Source organism: Dipodomys spectabilis, unplaced genomic scaffold (assembly GCF_019054845.1).
Source record: "Dipodomys spectabilis isolate Male_0828 unplaced genomic scaffold, ASM1905484v1 ptg000207l, whole genome shotgun sequence".
Taxonomy (NCBI): Eukaryota; Metazoa; Chordata; class Mammalia; order Rodentia; family Heteromyidae; genus Dipodomys; species Dipodomys spectabilis.
The window spans coordinates 13,096,808-13,113,541 of record NW_024870884.1 but is presented as its reverse complement, the minus strand read 5'-3'; the positions used below and the strand labels follow the sequence as shown (position 1 = coordinate 13,113,541).

The 16,734-nt window shown below is 40.8% G+C and overlaps 1 pseudogene; it reads right to left on the bottom strand.

Annotated features, from left to right (window-relative positions):
- Window positions 1–4,039: 4,039 nt before the first annotated feature.
- Window positions 4,040–5,025, bottom strand: LOC122122338 (annotated as a pseudogene).
- Between the last annotated feature and the right edge of the window lie 11,709 nt (window positions 5,026–16,734).

Sequence of the window (16,734 nt, the reverse complement as noted above, 5' to 3'; positions counted from 1 at the left end):
ATATGCTAGTCAGGTGCTAGTAAAATTGTTACCCTAGCTACTCAGGATGCTGAGGTCTGAGGATCATGATTTGAAGGCAGCCCAGGCAAGGAATTCTGTGGGACTCTTATCTCCAATTAACCAGAAAGATCAGAAGTGAAGCTGTGGCTCAAGTGGGTAAACACAATGTAGGATAAGCATTAAATGGAATATCATTTAGTAATGAGAAGGATTAAGTTGTAAATACAACAACCTTGAGAACATTTGGCTAAATGACAGATGCCAGCTATAATGTCAAATGTTATATGATTCCAGTTATATGAAATGTCCAGAATGTACAAATATAGGGAGAAAAAATGTTCGTTTATTTTTGCTAGAGGGATGATTGTGAGAACATTAAAATGACTGCTCATAGGATGATGTTCTTAAAACTGCATAAATATTACTGTAAAACACTGAACTGTAGCCTTTTAATGTATGAATTGCACAGTATGCTAATTACCCCTCCATAAAGCTGCAAGAAAGGAAGAAATCAATTGTATAAGTAAGGGCTGTCCTCTGGAACAGAAGCAATAGAATTTACACAGGGGATTTATTATAATATAATATCATAATATATAATTACATATTCTATATACTTATTTATATATTATGGTATAACATATAATTACATATTATATACTTATATATTATATATGGTATTTGGGGTATTGAAGAAATAAATATTATTAAGTATTGAGAGTTTAAGAGTACATTGTCACATATGCAGAATTTCATCCTTCAGAAATGAATGACAGAAATAGAAAACAAGAACTGCTCAGGGGTAAGGACCAGCAGTGGAAATTCAAAGCAGAAGGATAAATAAAATGAAGAGTTTAAACCATCTAATATGTGTGTATGGAAATATAATAATGACAATATTCTTTAACAAAAGAAAAATTGAGAAAGACTAGTAGAAGTATATCATATATTATAATATATTATATATAATTATATTATATATATAAATATAAAACATATAAGTATATATAATATATAACCAAATAATCCAATTTAAAAGGGGATTTTTTATCTTCATTACATGACTGGAGGTCAGGCTGTCCAAAAATGACTTTGTGCATCCTAAAGAACAGGTGCACCCCAAAACTTCTTAATATAAGAATCTGAAAGCATCAGGACCTTGGCAGCATCTGTGATTATTTTTAGAAGGGAACTAAGACTCAGTTCATTTGGTTGTTTCTGGTCATGTCTGGATATGAACTCAGATCTTTCTTCCCAAATCAAGGCTCCTTATCCATGTACCTTTCCTCTGTTAGTGTCTATGTGCACCCACAAGTAGAGGAGCACCTGTGCCTTTCCCTTTGCGTTGCTGGCACAGGTGCCATGTCAACTTAATCTGTTCATAATGATTATCTTTTCAATCAGGCTATCAATCAAATCTTGACTTTCATTCTTTTTCTTGTGAAGTCATATTTTTGCAGTTTAATTACACATAATACATTAATTGCACAAAGAAGTTGCATTGTCATATTTTTATTCATGCAAAAATATTTCTATTACTATTTCTCAATTTTTTCTTTTGTTAAGGAATATTGTCATTATTATGATTCCATGCACACATATTAGATGGTTTAACCTCTTCACTCTGTTTATCCCTCTGCTTTGAATTTCCACCGCTGGTCCTTACCCCTGAACAGTTCTTGTTTTCTTTTTCTATCATTCATTTCTGAAGGATGAGATTCTGCATATGTGACAATGTACTCTTCAACTCTTAATACTTAATAATACAAAATTGTGAAAAACATTTTTAGGATATAAATCTGTAAATCACATCTGAGAGTTGTTGTGTGGTCATCTACAACATTTGTAGGGCTGTCAACCTAAAGAGGTCCTTCATGATGACCGTGTGTCTTGGGTTCAATTCTGTGCCTTGTACTTGACCTCATCTACCATCTCCAGAGCACTATGGTGACTGTGGTGCAGATTCTTTCTTCTAACTAACTTTTGGATTATCCCATGACTTGAAGGTAGAAAATCCATCTTTAATAGTGGATTTGTGGTGCATGAACCTAGGAAAGTCTAAGACTTCTCATGCATTTTTTTGCTGCCAACAGTATTGACAGTCGGCCCTACTGTCCTGGAGTGGGGAACATGTAAAATGCCCAAAATACAAAATTGGCAAGTAAGACAAAATAGAATAAACACTCTTCATGATGCAATAAAAATCTATCAGTACTCACCCTGAGGCATTGGTGGTAGTGTAATGGAAAGTCTTCTAGACCACTGAAGGCCACTCAACCTATTATTTATGGGTTCAAATTCTATTGGAGAGAACAGACCTGGTCCATGACCACCAGGGCCAGGGCCACATCAACCACAATGCACCAGTTCTTGCCCCAAAGAAGAGCCACAGTCCATTCACTTATTCTAAATCAAAAATCAAGCTCTACTTTCAGCTTCCATGTCAAGTAGTGAACAATGTGTTTGTGGTGAATTCTGAAGATATAGCTAAACACCCACCTCCGGCTTCTGTCATCCTGATGGAGGAGCAGGATTGCTTCCTAATAGCACAAAAGACACACTCAAGACTTGTCTTTATTATTTATTCCAGGTGATTTGTATACTGGCTTTTGTTCAGGAACAATGGGAAGGACAGCATTGCCTGCCCAGAAGGTTCTGATCACAAGTCAATCACATCCATGTTCCCCACTCCAGGGTAGACTAGATCCTCAATGCTGACAGCAAACTCAATGCACAAGAAGTCCCAGACTTTCCTAGGTTCACACACCACAAGTCCACTTTTAAAGGTGAAATTTCTGTCTTCAAACCAAGGGATAATCCAAATGTTAGTCTCACCTCTATTGTTGATGAGAAGAAAAGGGAAGGACAGAAGAAAGATTCTGCATCACATCAGTCACCATAGTGCTCTAGAGATGGTAGATGAGGTCAAACACAAGGCACAGAATGGAACCCAAAACACTCAGTCACCATGGAGGAACTCTTCAGTTTGAGAGTCCCGCAAATGTTGTGGATGACCACACAACAACTATCAGATGTGATTTACAGATTTATATCCTAAATATTTTTCACAGATGTAGAGTTTATTCAGTAAAGAGAAAGTGAAGCCACTCAAGAGAATGAGCAGTGGGACCCAGAAACCCGTGGTCTCCACTGTACATATTCTTACACCAAAAGAGGAGAAAGTCACATTCACACTGCACATTTGTCCTCCATAAGGAAAGGTTGTCTCACAGCCAGAGAACCCTGAACTACCCTTTGGCAGATCAACAGAGCCAGCATCTTGGAGGCTTTCAATTTCAACCAACAACAATACCTCAGCAGCCATTCCCCACAAACTACTCTGTGCTCACACAAGTAGGCATAATTAACTCCAGTCATCAGGCTGTGAAGGAAGGCCAATCCTTACTTAAAAGGCTCCCTTCCAGTAGAAGAGCTTCTGGAGAGATGCATTTTTATGTTATTTGTTTCCAGTTCTGGTGCTTGAATACAGGGGCTGGGTGCTTTTCCTGAGTTCTTTCTGCTCAAGGCTAGCTCTCTACAACTTGAGGCATAGTGCAATTTCCTACTTTTACTGAGTAATACATTGGAGATAAGAGTTTCACGAACTTCCCTGCCTGGGTTGGCTTTGAATCAAAAACCTCAGATTTCAGCTTCCTGAATAGCTAGGATTACAGGTGTGATTCACAGGAGTCTGGTTATTTTTATTTGTTACTATTTTTATTGTTGTTATAAAGGTGATGTACAGAGGGGTTACAGTTCAATAAGTAAAGTAAAGAGTACTTTTCTTTTTAGACAATGTCACCCCTTCCTTTTCTGCCCTAGATTTTTGACTTCTTGTTCCCACTCCTAAGTTGTACAGTTCTGTTTTCACACAGTGTCTAGCGAGTTCAACAGCTTCATTTGTTCACCCTTCTCTCTCCATTTCTGTACCCCATTCCTCACCCTCCCAAAGACAGATAAATAAGACAAGAAGAAAAGAAAACAACAACAATGATAAAGAATAAAAGCTCTTGCTTCCACTTCCTGGAGTTCAGGTGTATTAATTTTTGAAGAAAGGGACAAGTTTCCTGAGGGCAGCTTTGACCTCCTTGTTCCTCAAAGTGTAGATGAGGGGGTTGAGGGTGGGGCTCGCCATGGTGTACAGCACTCCAGCCACCTTGCTCTTCTCTGCACTGTAGCTGGACACGGGACTGATGTAGGCATAGAACACAGCCGTGTAATACATGCACACCACGATGAGGTGGGAGGAGCAGGTGGAGAAGGCTTTCTGCTTTCCCTCTGATGTCCTCATCTTCAGGATGCTGGAGATGATGAAGCCATAGGACACAATGGTCATGAGGAAGTTCAATATGCCATAGAATGCATCAGCCAGTGTGGTCATGACATTGTTCACATAAGTGGAACTACAGGAGAGACGGAGCAGAGGAGGGATTTCACAGAAGAAATGGGTGATGACATTGGGTCCACAGAAGTTCAGTCTCACCGTCAGCCCTGTGTTGATGCCTGAGTTAAAGGCACAGAGTGCCCACACTCCAGCAGCTAGCAGGCTGCAGAAGGCCTTGCTCATCATGGTGCTGTAATGCAAGGGGTGGCAGATGGCTGCATAGCGGTCATAGGCCATGACTGAGAGCAGCAGCAGCTCTGAAGAAGCAGCCCAGGTGAGAAAGTAGAGCTGGGCCATGCAGCCCCCAAAAGAGATGGAGCTCTTCTCTACCATCAACCCCTTCAGCACCTTTGGTATGACAGATGAGGTACAGATGATGTCCATTGTAGCCAAATTGAGCAGGAAGAAGTACATGGGAGTGTGGAGGCCAGGGTTGAAGCTGATGGCCATGATGATGAGGACATTGCCTGTGAGGGCCACACAGTAGAGGGACAGGAAACAGCAGAACAAGAAGATGTGGTATTCCGGGTGCTCTGAGAAGCCCTGCAGGATGAACTCTGTTACTGCTGTGTGGTTGTTCATGGTCCTGGGCTGAGAGGGTTTTCAGGAACTACCAGGAGGATCTCTACCCACAGCTGCATGTGACATCACAGCTAGAATGAAAAATAATTGGTTTCCTAAGAAAGGCTGCCATGTTTTCTGCATACATGATAACATGATTTGAGCATTTGAATGCTGCAGTAGATTTGTTTAAGGCACACATACCAATACTGCATAAGAAAGAAAACAAGCATTCAGCTCATAAACTACAAATACAAATTAATCATTTCTAACCTTTATTAGCAATTAACCTCAGTAAGTATCACTCAATACAGTAAAACAGAAAAAGGTATATTATTAAATGGATGCTCTCCCTTCATTTTTCAGGAATGTACAGGGTTGGAAAAATTAGATGTTGCCTAGCATTTCCATCAGTTCTTGGATATATATCTGTATTCCATTTGAGCCTCAACTTTTCTTTCTGGAAATTTGTCTTTAGAAAGATATTTAAAATGTTTTCAGGCCACCCTGTAATATTAACTAATTCAGGTGGGTAAGATCTCAGATTTGTAGTTTGAAGCCATCCCGAGGAGGAAAGCCCATGAAACTCTTATCTTCAATTACCCAAATATCAGAAGTGGAGCTGTAGCACAAATGTTAGAACACTAGCATTGAGCACAAAAGTTCAAGGACAGCACCCAGGCCCTGTGTTCAAGCCCCATGTCCAACCATCCTCCCTGCTCCCTATACATAGTACCTTCAAGCCAATGATGGTTGCTCATTCTTGCAATCCTAGATATTTAGGAATCTGAGATCTGAGAATCCAGGTTCAAAGTTAGACTGAGTAGGAAATCCATGTGTCTTTAAAAAAAAATCAATGGTCTAGCACAAATCCAGAAGTGGAGCTGTGGCTCCAGTGGCAGATAGCCAGCCTTTATAGAAAAGCTTAGGGACAGTATCCAGGTCCGGAGCTCAAGTCTTAGTACTGTCATTAAAAAAATTTCAAATTGGGGGCTGGGAAGATGGCTCAGTGGTAGAGTGCTTGCCTTGCATGCCTGAGGCCCTGGATTCGATTCCTCAGCACCACATAAGCAAAAAAGAAAAAGGCCGGAAGTGGCGGTGTGGCTCAAGTGGTAGAGTGCTAGCCTTGAGCTGAAGAGCTGAGGGACAGCGTCCAGGCCCAGAGTTCAGGCCCCACGACCGGACCCAAAAAAAAAATTTTCAAATTATCTGTATCGCAATATTTATGACTGATTTAAAAAAAATTTATTCTTAAAGATGAGTTTTCTGTTGTATATTGACATCATGCTGTATGATATTTTTGAGGTGTCTTAGTGATCATTCTTAAAATAGTATAAAAAATTGAAATAACATGCCCAAACATGGACTGATTTGCAGGGGTTATGGACATGGGTATATGCAAAACCAACAGGTGAGTGAGACCAGAGTTTCATGGTGGGGACACTTGTGGTTGATTTTCATTTCCTTCTTTGTCAATGTGCTTTTTATTTTTCTCTTGAATGATCTCCCTTAGATGTATCATGAAAATCTCCTTGTAGCAGCCCTTCCACACCACACAGTGCTCACTGAGAAGGAAATTCTCCCAACTGCTCTTCCAGCGCCCCCTTTCCTCCAGGTCCTCACTTCCCTTCCAACATATCCAATGTGCTGGTACCTACCCCATTTGCTGTTTTCTTCACCTCTTCATTTAAAAACAAAAAGGATTAATGTGTACTTTTAATTTAAGAATTCCAGTTTCAGTCCAACTTCAAAAAACACATTTCCCATCCTAAACTAAGGCTTACACAAAAAGTCCAAACATCACCTACCATTCAAGTTATATCACTTATTTGTAAGGTTCAACAATTTGTGTGTGTGTGTGTGTGTGTGTGTGTGTGTGTCGAACCAGACAATTGAATTCAGGGCTTCAGCACTGTCCTCAAATGTTTGTGCTCAAAGCTAGCATTCTACCACTTGAGTCATAGCTTCACTTAAAGCTTTTTTTTTGGTACATAATTGGAGATATGAGTCTCAAAACCTAACTGGCCCAGGCTGGCTTCACACTGTGATCCTCAGATTTCAGCCTCCTGAGTAGTTAGGGTTACAGGCCTGAAACATCTGGCTGAGGTGCAGCTGTGTTTGACTAAAGGGCACAACATTGCTATGACTCCCAGCCATATTGGTCAACTCCATAGCTCATATTAGTGACAAGCCAGAGTCACACTTCCCCAACTGCAACTGGAGCACACAAGCTCATCTGTCTCTTATATCCACAGAGCAATTGATTGCCATGTGCTGGGCATCAGGAGACCCCTTCACTGGAAACTCAAACCCAGTTCTTGTCTTCACTCAGCTGCAGAGACGAATAAGGGAACACCTCTAGTGTGAATGAGCAGTCTGCACAGGTTCTGAATACAAGAAATTGCAGCACCCATCCACATTTAGAGAACAAATTACCCCCAGATAAAGACATACTTGCTGTGATTTCCAGGGCAGGACAGGTCCTTATCCCATCCAGAATCAGGACAGTAAGTAGATTTCATGACAAAGACCATGAATCCTCCCCTCAACCTCAGCCAGTCATTTGCTCTTCTGAGAGGAACAAAGACGTTTCTATAGCATTGGCTATAATTCTCATCCAGCTCACAGGATAAGGACCAGGCACCTGTGGAAAGAACAAGATTGCAGATAGCCATGACCCAGCTAAGTCATGCTATAATCACAACACAGTGGCCCCCTCTCCCCCGCAGGCCCGGTGCAGGCTGTGTAACTGGGTGGTGTTCTCAACCTCCTGAGGTCCACTTCCAGGACAAAAATAGTGTGTGGTGGATACCTTTCATCACTTTAGAAACACAGGAATAGGTGTCATCAAAATCCCTGACATTCGATGTTTCTGGTTCATAGTGAAATTTATCCTAAAGCAGATTGAGCTTGGCATGGAATTCAATGCACTTTTAGTGATATCACCTTAATTTAATTTATTGTTCCAATTTTATATATTGTATATTATTGCTGTTTAAATATCTTTAAGTAATAGAGAGGAACTTGAATATTTTGTTTTTTATTTATAATGTTCAGGATTGCCACAGACACTACATTCTTAATCTACTGTCTTTCTCTTTTAAATGTTACTCATTCCTACTATAAACATATTTTAAGAATACCAAGCTAAAAATTCAGAGCATGTAAAAATTTCTAATGTTCATCTTTGAAGCTGAAAGATGTTTTCATAATTACTTTGTTAGATCTTTTCATTGGAGTTTCACAAGAGAATTTGTGACTTAGACACACAGAATGTATGTGAGAAACCTACAGACAATTCCCAGGCTTTGGAATTCCAGTTCAGAGTTCTCTGCTGTGTAATTTCTCCATTGCCTTTCTGAATTATACTCAGTGTCCCAAAATAATGAAGAAATATAAATATAAACCAAGATTTGTTATGATCCTTTTTATGGTTGGAACATGCAACAAAACAATAACCTTTCAGCTCATTTGGGCACATCATTTGCTCTATGATTTCATTTATTTTACAAACAGTAATAATACCTAGGAAAAAGACTTCTCATGTTACTGGCTCCAGGGTAACAAAACTTGACAGGTTTTTGGACAAATCTAGTAGTTAGTTATGAGCAGATTTTTCTCATTTCACATATTGTCCTAAGGAATGAATAATCCTTAAAACATTCATAATTACCTTGAAAACAACTTTCAGCTCTATGGAGCTACCGTATGTATGTATGCTCTTGTTCTCTGTCACAGTGGAGGTTGGAAACTCTAGGACAATGTGTAGAATTTTCATCATCATCCATCTGAACAAATGAATGTTTTTGTCCCTTATTTAAAACAAGCCTGAAAGGAAATTTTGATTCAGGGTTAGCCAGAGTTGTCCTTCTCTGTGGGAAGCCCTTGGGAGGATTTCACAGCTGCTGCTCTAAGTGGACCCTGAAGGAGTAATTAAATTACATCTCTCTACATGGGACTTAGTTGTCCTTGGTGCTGGCCTTAAGGACAGTTCACGCTGAAGTCCAAACAGGGGAGATGGGTGTAAGCTCCAGCGGTAATGGAAAATTCACCCTTGGTGAATGAAACTTATACCCATTCTGGGACTCAAGTGAAAAGCTTAAAGGCATTTCCCCTAAGCAAGACAAATGTACATTTCTTCATGTTTACTCAATGTAGTGCTTTAGGTCTTAGAAGAAGTGTGTGAGAGAGAAAAGTATCTACATGAGAAGGGAAGAGTCATATCATCACTAGTTGAAGATGATAGGGTCTTATAGTGAAGAGCACTAAAGCCTCTATCAGAAAAGTTGTAGATGTGATGAGTAGTTTTGGAAACAGTGGTATTGCAAATCAGTACTTTTTAATAGATACCAACCACAAACATGCTGAGAATGAGACCAAGAAATTGATCCCACTCACTAATAAAACTAGGGGTAAACTCAACCAGGAATATAAAAGATCTCTGTAGTGAAAATTACAACATACAGATGAAATTGAGAAAGACACTGATGGTGGAAAGACAATCCTCCATAGCAGAGAAGCAGAATTCATATGAAAATATGCATATTACTGAGAGCTATGTACAGATCCAGTGGAAACCTCATCAGCATTTTTCTTCACCGAACTAGGAAAACCGATCCTAAAATTCTGATTGGAAACAAAAAAGACCCTGGAGAGACAGAGCAATCCCAAACTAAATACACTGGAGCTACCACAATACCTGACTTCTTATTATATGACAGAATCCTAGGAACAAAACTGGCATGGTGCTGGGCAGGTGTGGTAATCTTGTAATCCCAACCTCTCAGGACACTGAGAAATGAGGATCATGGTGTGGAGGAAGCCCAGGCAGGAAGGTCTGTGGGACTCTTATCTCCAATTAACCAGCAAAACATCACAAATGCAGTTGTGGCTCAAGTGGATAAACACAATGTAGAATAAGTATAAAATGAGATATTATGTACTAAATAATATTATTAAAGTTGTATCATAGAACAACCTTGAGAACATTAGGCTAAGTGACAGATGCAAGCCGTAAGGTCACATATTACATTATACTAGGTATATGAAATGTTGAGAATTGACAAATATATGGAGACAAAAAGTATGTTTATTTTTGCCCTGGCTAGAGGGATGACTGTGGGAATGGAAAAGTGGCTGCTCATAGAATGATAGTCTTAAAACTTCTGGATTGCACAGTATGCTAATTATCCCTCCATAAAACTGCAAGAAAGGAAGTAATCAAATGTACAAGTCAGAGCTGTGCTGAAGAACAGAATGAAGAGAATATACACAGCTATAAAACGGGAGTTATTAGATTCATTACATGACTGGGGGCCAGGCTGGCCAAAAATGACTTTCTGTACCTCAAAGAACAGGAGCACCCCAGCACTTCTCAATACAAGAATTTGAGATTCTCATGATCTTTAGGGTCTGTGATTATTCTTAGAAGGAAATTAGGGCTCAGTTCATTTGATTGCTTCTAATAATGTGTGGATTCAAATTGAGATCTTCCTCCTCCCAAATCAAAGCTTGTGATCCATGTACCTTTCTTCTGCTATGTCTATGACTTTGCACCCCACGAGTACAGGAGCACCTGTGCCTTTCCCTCTGCATTGATGACACAGGTGCCATGTTGACGTCATCTGTTTATTGTGATTGTCAGTTCAATCAGGATATCAATCAACTCTTGAGTTTCATGCTTTACTTGTGAATACACATTTTTATAGTTTAATTATACGTAATATATCAATTGCACAAAGATGTTTCCCTATGATATTTTCATATATGCAAAGAATATATTTCTGTTACACTTTCTCAATTTTTTCTTTGGTGAAAAAATATTCAACAGGTGTCATCAATATGTTTTCATATACACAGATGGTTTAATCTCATTCACTCTATTTACCTTCTGCGTTGACTTTCCACTGCTGGTCGTTAACCCTGAAGAATTCTTTGTTTTCTTTTTCTGCATCCAATTTTGAAGGATTAGATTCTGAATATGTGACAATGTACTCTTCAACTCTCAATGCTGCAATAGTATTTAGTTCTTTAAATATACTATAAAATGCCCCCAATATAAAATTGGCAAGTAAGACAAAAACAGAACAAACACTCTTCGTGATGTCATAAAAATCTGTCAGTAATCACCCAGAGGCATTGGTGGTAGTGTAATGGAAAGTCTTCGAGACCATTGAAGACCACTCAACATATTATTTATGGGTCCAAATTCTATCGGAGAGAACAGACCTGGTCCATAACCATCTAGAGGCCAGGGCCACATCTGCACCTGCACAGTGCACCTGTACTTGCCCAAAAGTAAAGCCAAATTCCATTCACTTATTTGAAATAAAAATCAAGCTCTTCTTTCAGCTTCCATGTCAAGTAGTGAGCAATGTGTCTGCGGTGAGTTCTGAAGATGTAACTAAACACCCACCTTCAGCTTCTGTCATCCTGATAGAGAAGTAGCTTTTCCAGGATTGTTTCCTGGCACACAAGACTTGCCTTTATTATTTATTCCAGGTGATTTGTGCACTGGCTTTCGTTCAGGAACAATGGAAGGACAGCATTGCCTGCCCGGAACATTCTGATTACAGGTCATTTACATCCATGTTCCCCACTCCAGGGCAATGAGGCAGACCAGATCCTCACTGCCGACAGCAACTCAATACATGAGAACTCTTGCTTTTCTAGGTTCATATACCACAAATCTACTGTTAAAGGAGGAATTTCTACCTTCAAGTCAAGGGATAGTCTCACCTTTATTGTTGGTGAGGAGAAAGGGAAGAACAGAAGAAAGAGCCTGCATCACAGTCACCATAGTGCTCTAGTGACAGTAAATGAGGTCAAATAAAAGGCACAGAATTGAACCCAAGACACACTGTCACCATAGAAGAACTCCAGTTCGACAGTCCCACAAATGTTGTGGATGACCACACAACTATCAGGTGTGATTTACAGATTTATATCCTAAATATTTTTCATTGATGTAAAAAAGTTGTTCAGTAATGAGAAAGTGAAGCCACTCAAGAGAATGAGCAGCAGGACCCAGAAACTAGTGGTCCCTACTCTAAATATTCTTAAAGAAAAAGAGGAAAGAGTCACTTTCACACAGCTGTGAATCTGAAGCACATGTGTCCTCCATAAGGAAGGGTTGTCTCACAGCCAGAAAACCCTGAACCACCTTCGGAATGATGAAAAAAAACCAGCGTCTTCCAGGCTTTTGATCTCAACCAAATACAATCCTCCAACAGCCTTTTCCCCACAAAGTACTCTGTGCTCATGAAGGAAGGCCAAGCCTTACTGAAACTGCTGCCTCCCAGTAGAAGAGCTTCTGGGAAGGTGTATTTTTATGTAGCGTTTTATTTGTTCCCAGTCCTGGGTCTTGAATTCAGAGCCTGGGCACTGGTTCTGAGTTCTTTTTGCTCAAGGCTAGATCTCTACCATTGAGCCACAGTGCCATTTCCTGCTTTTTCTGAGTAGTTTATTGGAGATAAGAGTTTACGGACTTTCCTGTCCATCAGTTTTGAAGCACGATCTTCAGATTTCAACCTCCTAAATAGGTAGAATTATAGGTATGAGCTCAGGAGTCTGGGTATCTTTTTGTTAATTATTATTTTTTGTTATTATAAAGGTGATGTGCAGAAGAATTATAGTTACAAATGTCGGGTAAAGTACATTTCTTTTTGGACAATGTCATCTCTCCCCTCCCTGTCTCCCACTTCTTCCCTCTCAACCCCACCCACAAGTTGTATAGTTCATTTTCCACATAGTATCTAGAGAATTCCATTGCTCCATTTGTTTACCTTTGTCCCATCATTTCAGTGCCCCTCTGCTTATACTCCTAAGACAGATAAATAGGACAAAAACAAAAGAAAACAACAACAATAAAGAATAAAAGCTCTTGCTTCCATTTCCTGGAGTTCAGGTGTATTAGCTTTTGAAGAAAGGGACAAGTTTCCTGAGGGCGGCTTTGACCTCCTTGTTCCTCAAAGTGTAGATGAGGGGGTTAAGGGTGGGGCTCGCCACTCCTTGCTCTTCTCTGCCCTGTAGCCAGACACGGGACTGATGTAGGCATAGAACACAGCTGTGTAATACATGCACACCACGATGAGGTGGCAGGAGCAGGTGGAGAAGGCTTTCTGCTTTCCCTCTGATGTCCTCATCTTCAGGATGCTGGAGATGATGAAGCCATAGGACACAATGTAGGAACAATCCAGATTGAACACAGGCAGGAGGCACACCCGATCCTCCATCCAAAGGAGTCATGGATGGCCATAAGCAAATCTAAGATGCTTGGGGTCAGCCTGGCACTGGTGGCTCATACCTGTAATCCTAGCTACTTAGAGGCTGAGGTCTGAGGATCAAGGTTGGAAGTCAGCCCGGGCAGGAAAGTCTGTGAGAGTGTTATTTCCAGTTAACTAGCCAAAAGCCAGAAGTGGAGGTGTGATTCAAGCAGTACAGTGCTAATCCTTGTAACAACCCACAGGCAAGAAAATCTACCCAGGCACAGTTAAAGGTAACAGAAGAGTTTTATTGGTCAGTCTGCAACTGTCCTGTCCTGGGTTGCCTCAGAACTAGGAGCAGCTGCAACCTCCAAGGGGCCAGATATTTTTTTTTTCTTCTTTCCCAACTTCCCACAGGTCTCACCTCCCTGCAAGCCTCTCAGCTCTCTCCTGGCCTCTCCAGCTCTGCTGGCCTCTCAGCAGTCTGTCAGCCTCTCCACCTCTTTGGCCTTTCTACAGGCTCCCCAAGCCTCACACACCTCTTGCAGGCCTCTCCTCAGGGCCTGCAGGCAAGACACACCTCTCTTGGGCTCTCTCATTCCAGTGCGTCTTGCTGCTTCTCTCTCCACTGTGTCTCTTTTCTTTTTGTCTTTTTTTCAAGCCTCCTCTCTGCTTTTTTTTTTCTCCTCTCTCCCCGGGAACTCCCTTCTGTATCCAGTGGCCCACCCCCCAAGCTGCCCACTGCCCCACTCCCTTTCATACCTCTCCCTTTCTGGAAGGCAGAAGGGGAGAGGAATGGCCATGACATCAGCAGGGGGCGTAACCCTCTGCCCTGCTGTTTCTCACATTCCCCACTTGTTTTTCTGTCCAATCAAATCATTGATTTTTACATACCTCTTTTGGGCCAAATCCTAAACTTCCCCACTCCTCCATCAAACAGGCTTACAGTGTGGCAAATCCAACAAAAACAGGCTGCCTTGCTGCTCACAATAGCCAGGATATGGAAACAATACAGATGCCCCACTACAAATGAATGGATCCAAAAATTGTGGTACCTATATATAATGGAATATTATGTAGTCATTAGAAAGGATGAAATAATGGCATTTGCAGGGAAATGGATGGAACTAGAAGAAATTATGTTGAGTGAGGTAAGCCAAGAGCAAAGAGACAAATGGCACATGGTCTCCTTGATAAGTGAATGTTAAATCCAAAACATAAGGAGATATGACAAAGTAAACAAGACTTGAGAACCAAAAGACCTCCATTCAGCTGGTTGAATGAATATTAAATGACCCCATGCTGCTGACCACATATATGGTATATATGTGCACATCTGAGGGAAACTAGGAGGAGGAAACAGAAACAGAGGGAAACAGGGGAAAACATACAACAGCAGGACCCATTAGCTGCACTGGATATTGATCAAAACGAACTAAGCAACTCAATGGCAGCGATGGGAGGGAGGGAATGAGTGGGAAAGAGGGAACAGCTGACACTAAGCAAAAGGAAAGAAATTATATATCACCCAAAGTGGAAGAAAAAACTGTATTGTCAAAGCTCATAGAACTCATAAACTTTATAGACCATGATAAGGACAATTTGTCCCATGAAGGTTAGAATGTGTTTGTGACTTTAGCAAGTATCACTATCTCACAATACTGTGAAATTTGTGAAATTTATATAATCACTTAATCACAATAAAAAATTTGCTGCTAAAAACCAGGCTGCTTGTACAAAGGTGTGGGCAAAAAATCTCTTCCTATAGTAATGCATCAAAAACAAGAAACATGGGGCTGGGAAGGTGGCTCAGTGGTAGAGCGCTTGCCTTGCATGCCTGAGGCTCTGGGTTCAATTCCTCAGCACCACATAAGCAAAAAGAAAAAAGCCGGAAGTGGTGCTATGGCTCAAGTGGAAGAGTGCTAGCCTTGAGCTGAAGAGCTGAGGGACAGAGCCCAGGCCCAGAGTTCAGGCCCCATGACCGGACTACCCCTCCCCCACCCCCACCCCCATCCCTGCCAAAAAAAAAAAAAAACCAAGAAACATATTAACACTTGGTAAATCTTATCTTTAGGGCATCCTCTTGTGTCTCTGAATAATCCATCTTGCTCAGCAAAGAGCAAAAGGGAGAAGGCTTACCCAGTCATGGCCAGACTGTAATTAATTTACTTCAAATTTCCTTTAAGATCCTGTTCATTCTTTCCACATGTCCTGAACTCTGAGGTCTATACAATGTAATTTCCAATTTATTTTAGGGCTTTGTCTAATAATTGAGTAACTTGGGCCATGAAGGCCAGACTATTGTTGGACTCTACTGCTAAGGGTAAGCCAAATCGAGGAATTAACAGTTACCTGAGCAGTTTTGGGTTTTGTTGGGAATCCCTAAGCCCAGGCTGAAAAAGTCCATTAGTACTAACAGATATTGATACTCATAGTTTTCAGGCTTTTCCTCTGTGAAGTCCACTTCCCAAAATTCACCAGGTGAGGTTCTTCACATGCATACCCTCTCCACATATTCTATCTCTCCAGCATGTACCTGTTGGCCACATTTTACATACATTATATAGGCGTGGCAGGCAGAGGCCCACTGGTTTTCAAGACAGGCAGAGTATCTAGGTAATTTACCAGGGTGACAAATAACCAGATATAAACAAAGAAGGCTTGAACCTGTAACCACTTTTCGCAAGTGCAGTCTCCACATTTACACACTTGTTACCACTATTTTTTTGTCTCTTCCTTAAAAATGGCTAGTAGATGTAGAGGCCCTACTGGTTTTAGGGTGGCCTCCTGAGCTACCTGATCAGCTCAGTTTTTTCCCTGAATCTCAGAGGTCTCTAATTTCTTTAACACCTGTTTAGTACTCTGAACCCAATGTGGAGCTTGGAGACCTCTGTTTTGTTTTGACTGTCCTTCCTTTCAAGCTCACTTTCATGATTTCATCCTCCTTCTCAAAGGCATCCTAAGTTTCTTCTAGTGTCCAATTGCTGCTGCAGCCTGCTCGCAGCCTGATGCTCCTTCTCACAGCACCTTTGCTTGCTCCTCATTGAAGGTCTCAGTGGTGCTACTAAGGGACTTTTGTCGCACCTCCAGCTGTTCAATTGGGACATGCTGCTTCTGTATTACACTTTGTATGGTGAGGATCTTGGAAGTCTGTTTGGCCTTTTTTTTCTAGTAGTTTTTTACTTTGGTGTATTTTGCAACAGATCTTTTAACTGTTTAGCTCTTCTGTTTTTTTTTTTTTTTCTTTGCCTAATGCTCTTTCCCTTTCCTGGGCACTTCCCATCAAAGCATGTGTGTCCTTTAACTCTTTCTGAAGACTGACAGTCTTCCTTCTTGAGCCTGTTGTTTTCCTGCTCACTTTTCTTGACCTCGTCTTCTCTGACCCAGGACTTCTGTGTCTGCTCTGCTAACTGCTCTTTCAGTTCTTTCTCTCATTTTGAATTTTCACTCACATTCTTCAAATCTGTTCATCGGCATGTACTTTAGCCTAATATACATTCTTGTATCGTGTCCATCTCCTTTTCTGGGCCTTGATTTCTGCATTCAGTGTCAGAATCTCCTACTGGTCCTACTTGTAGTCAACAA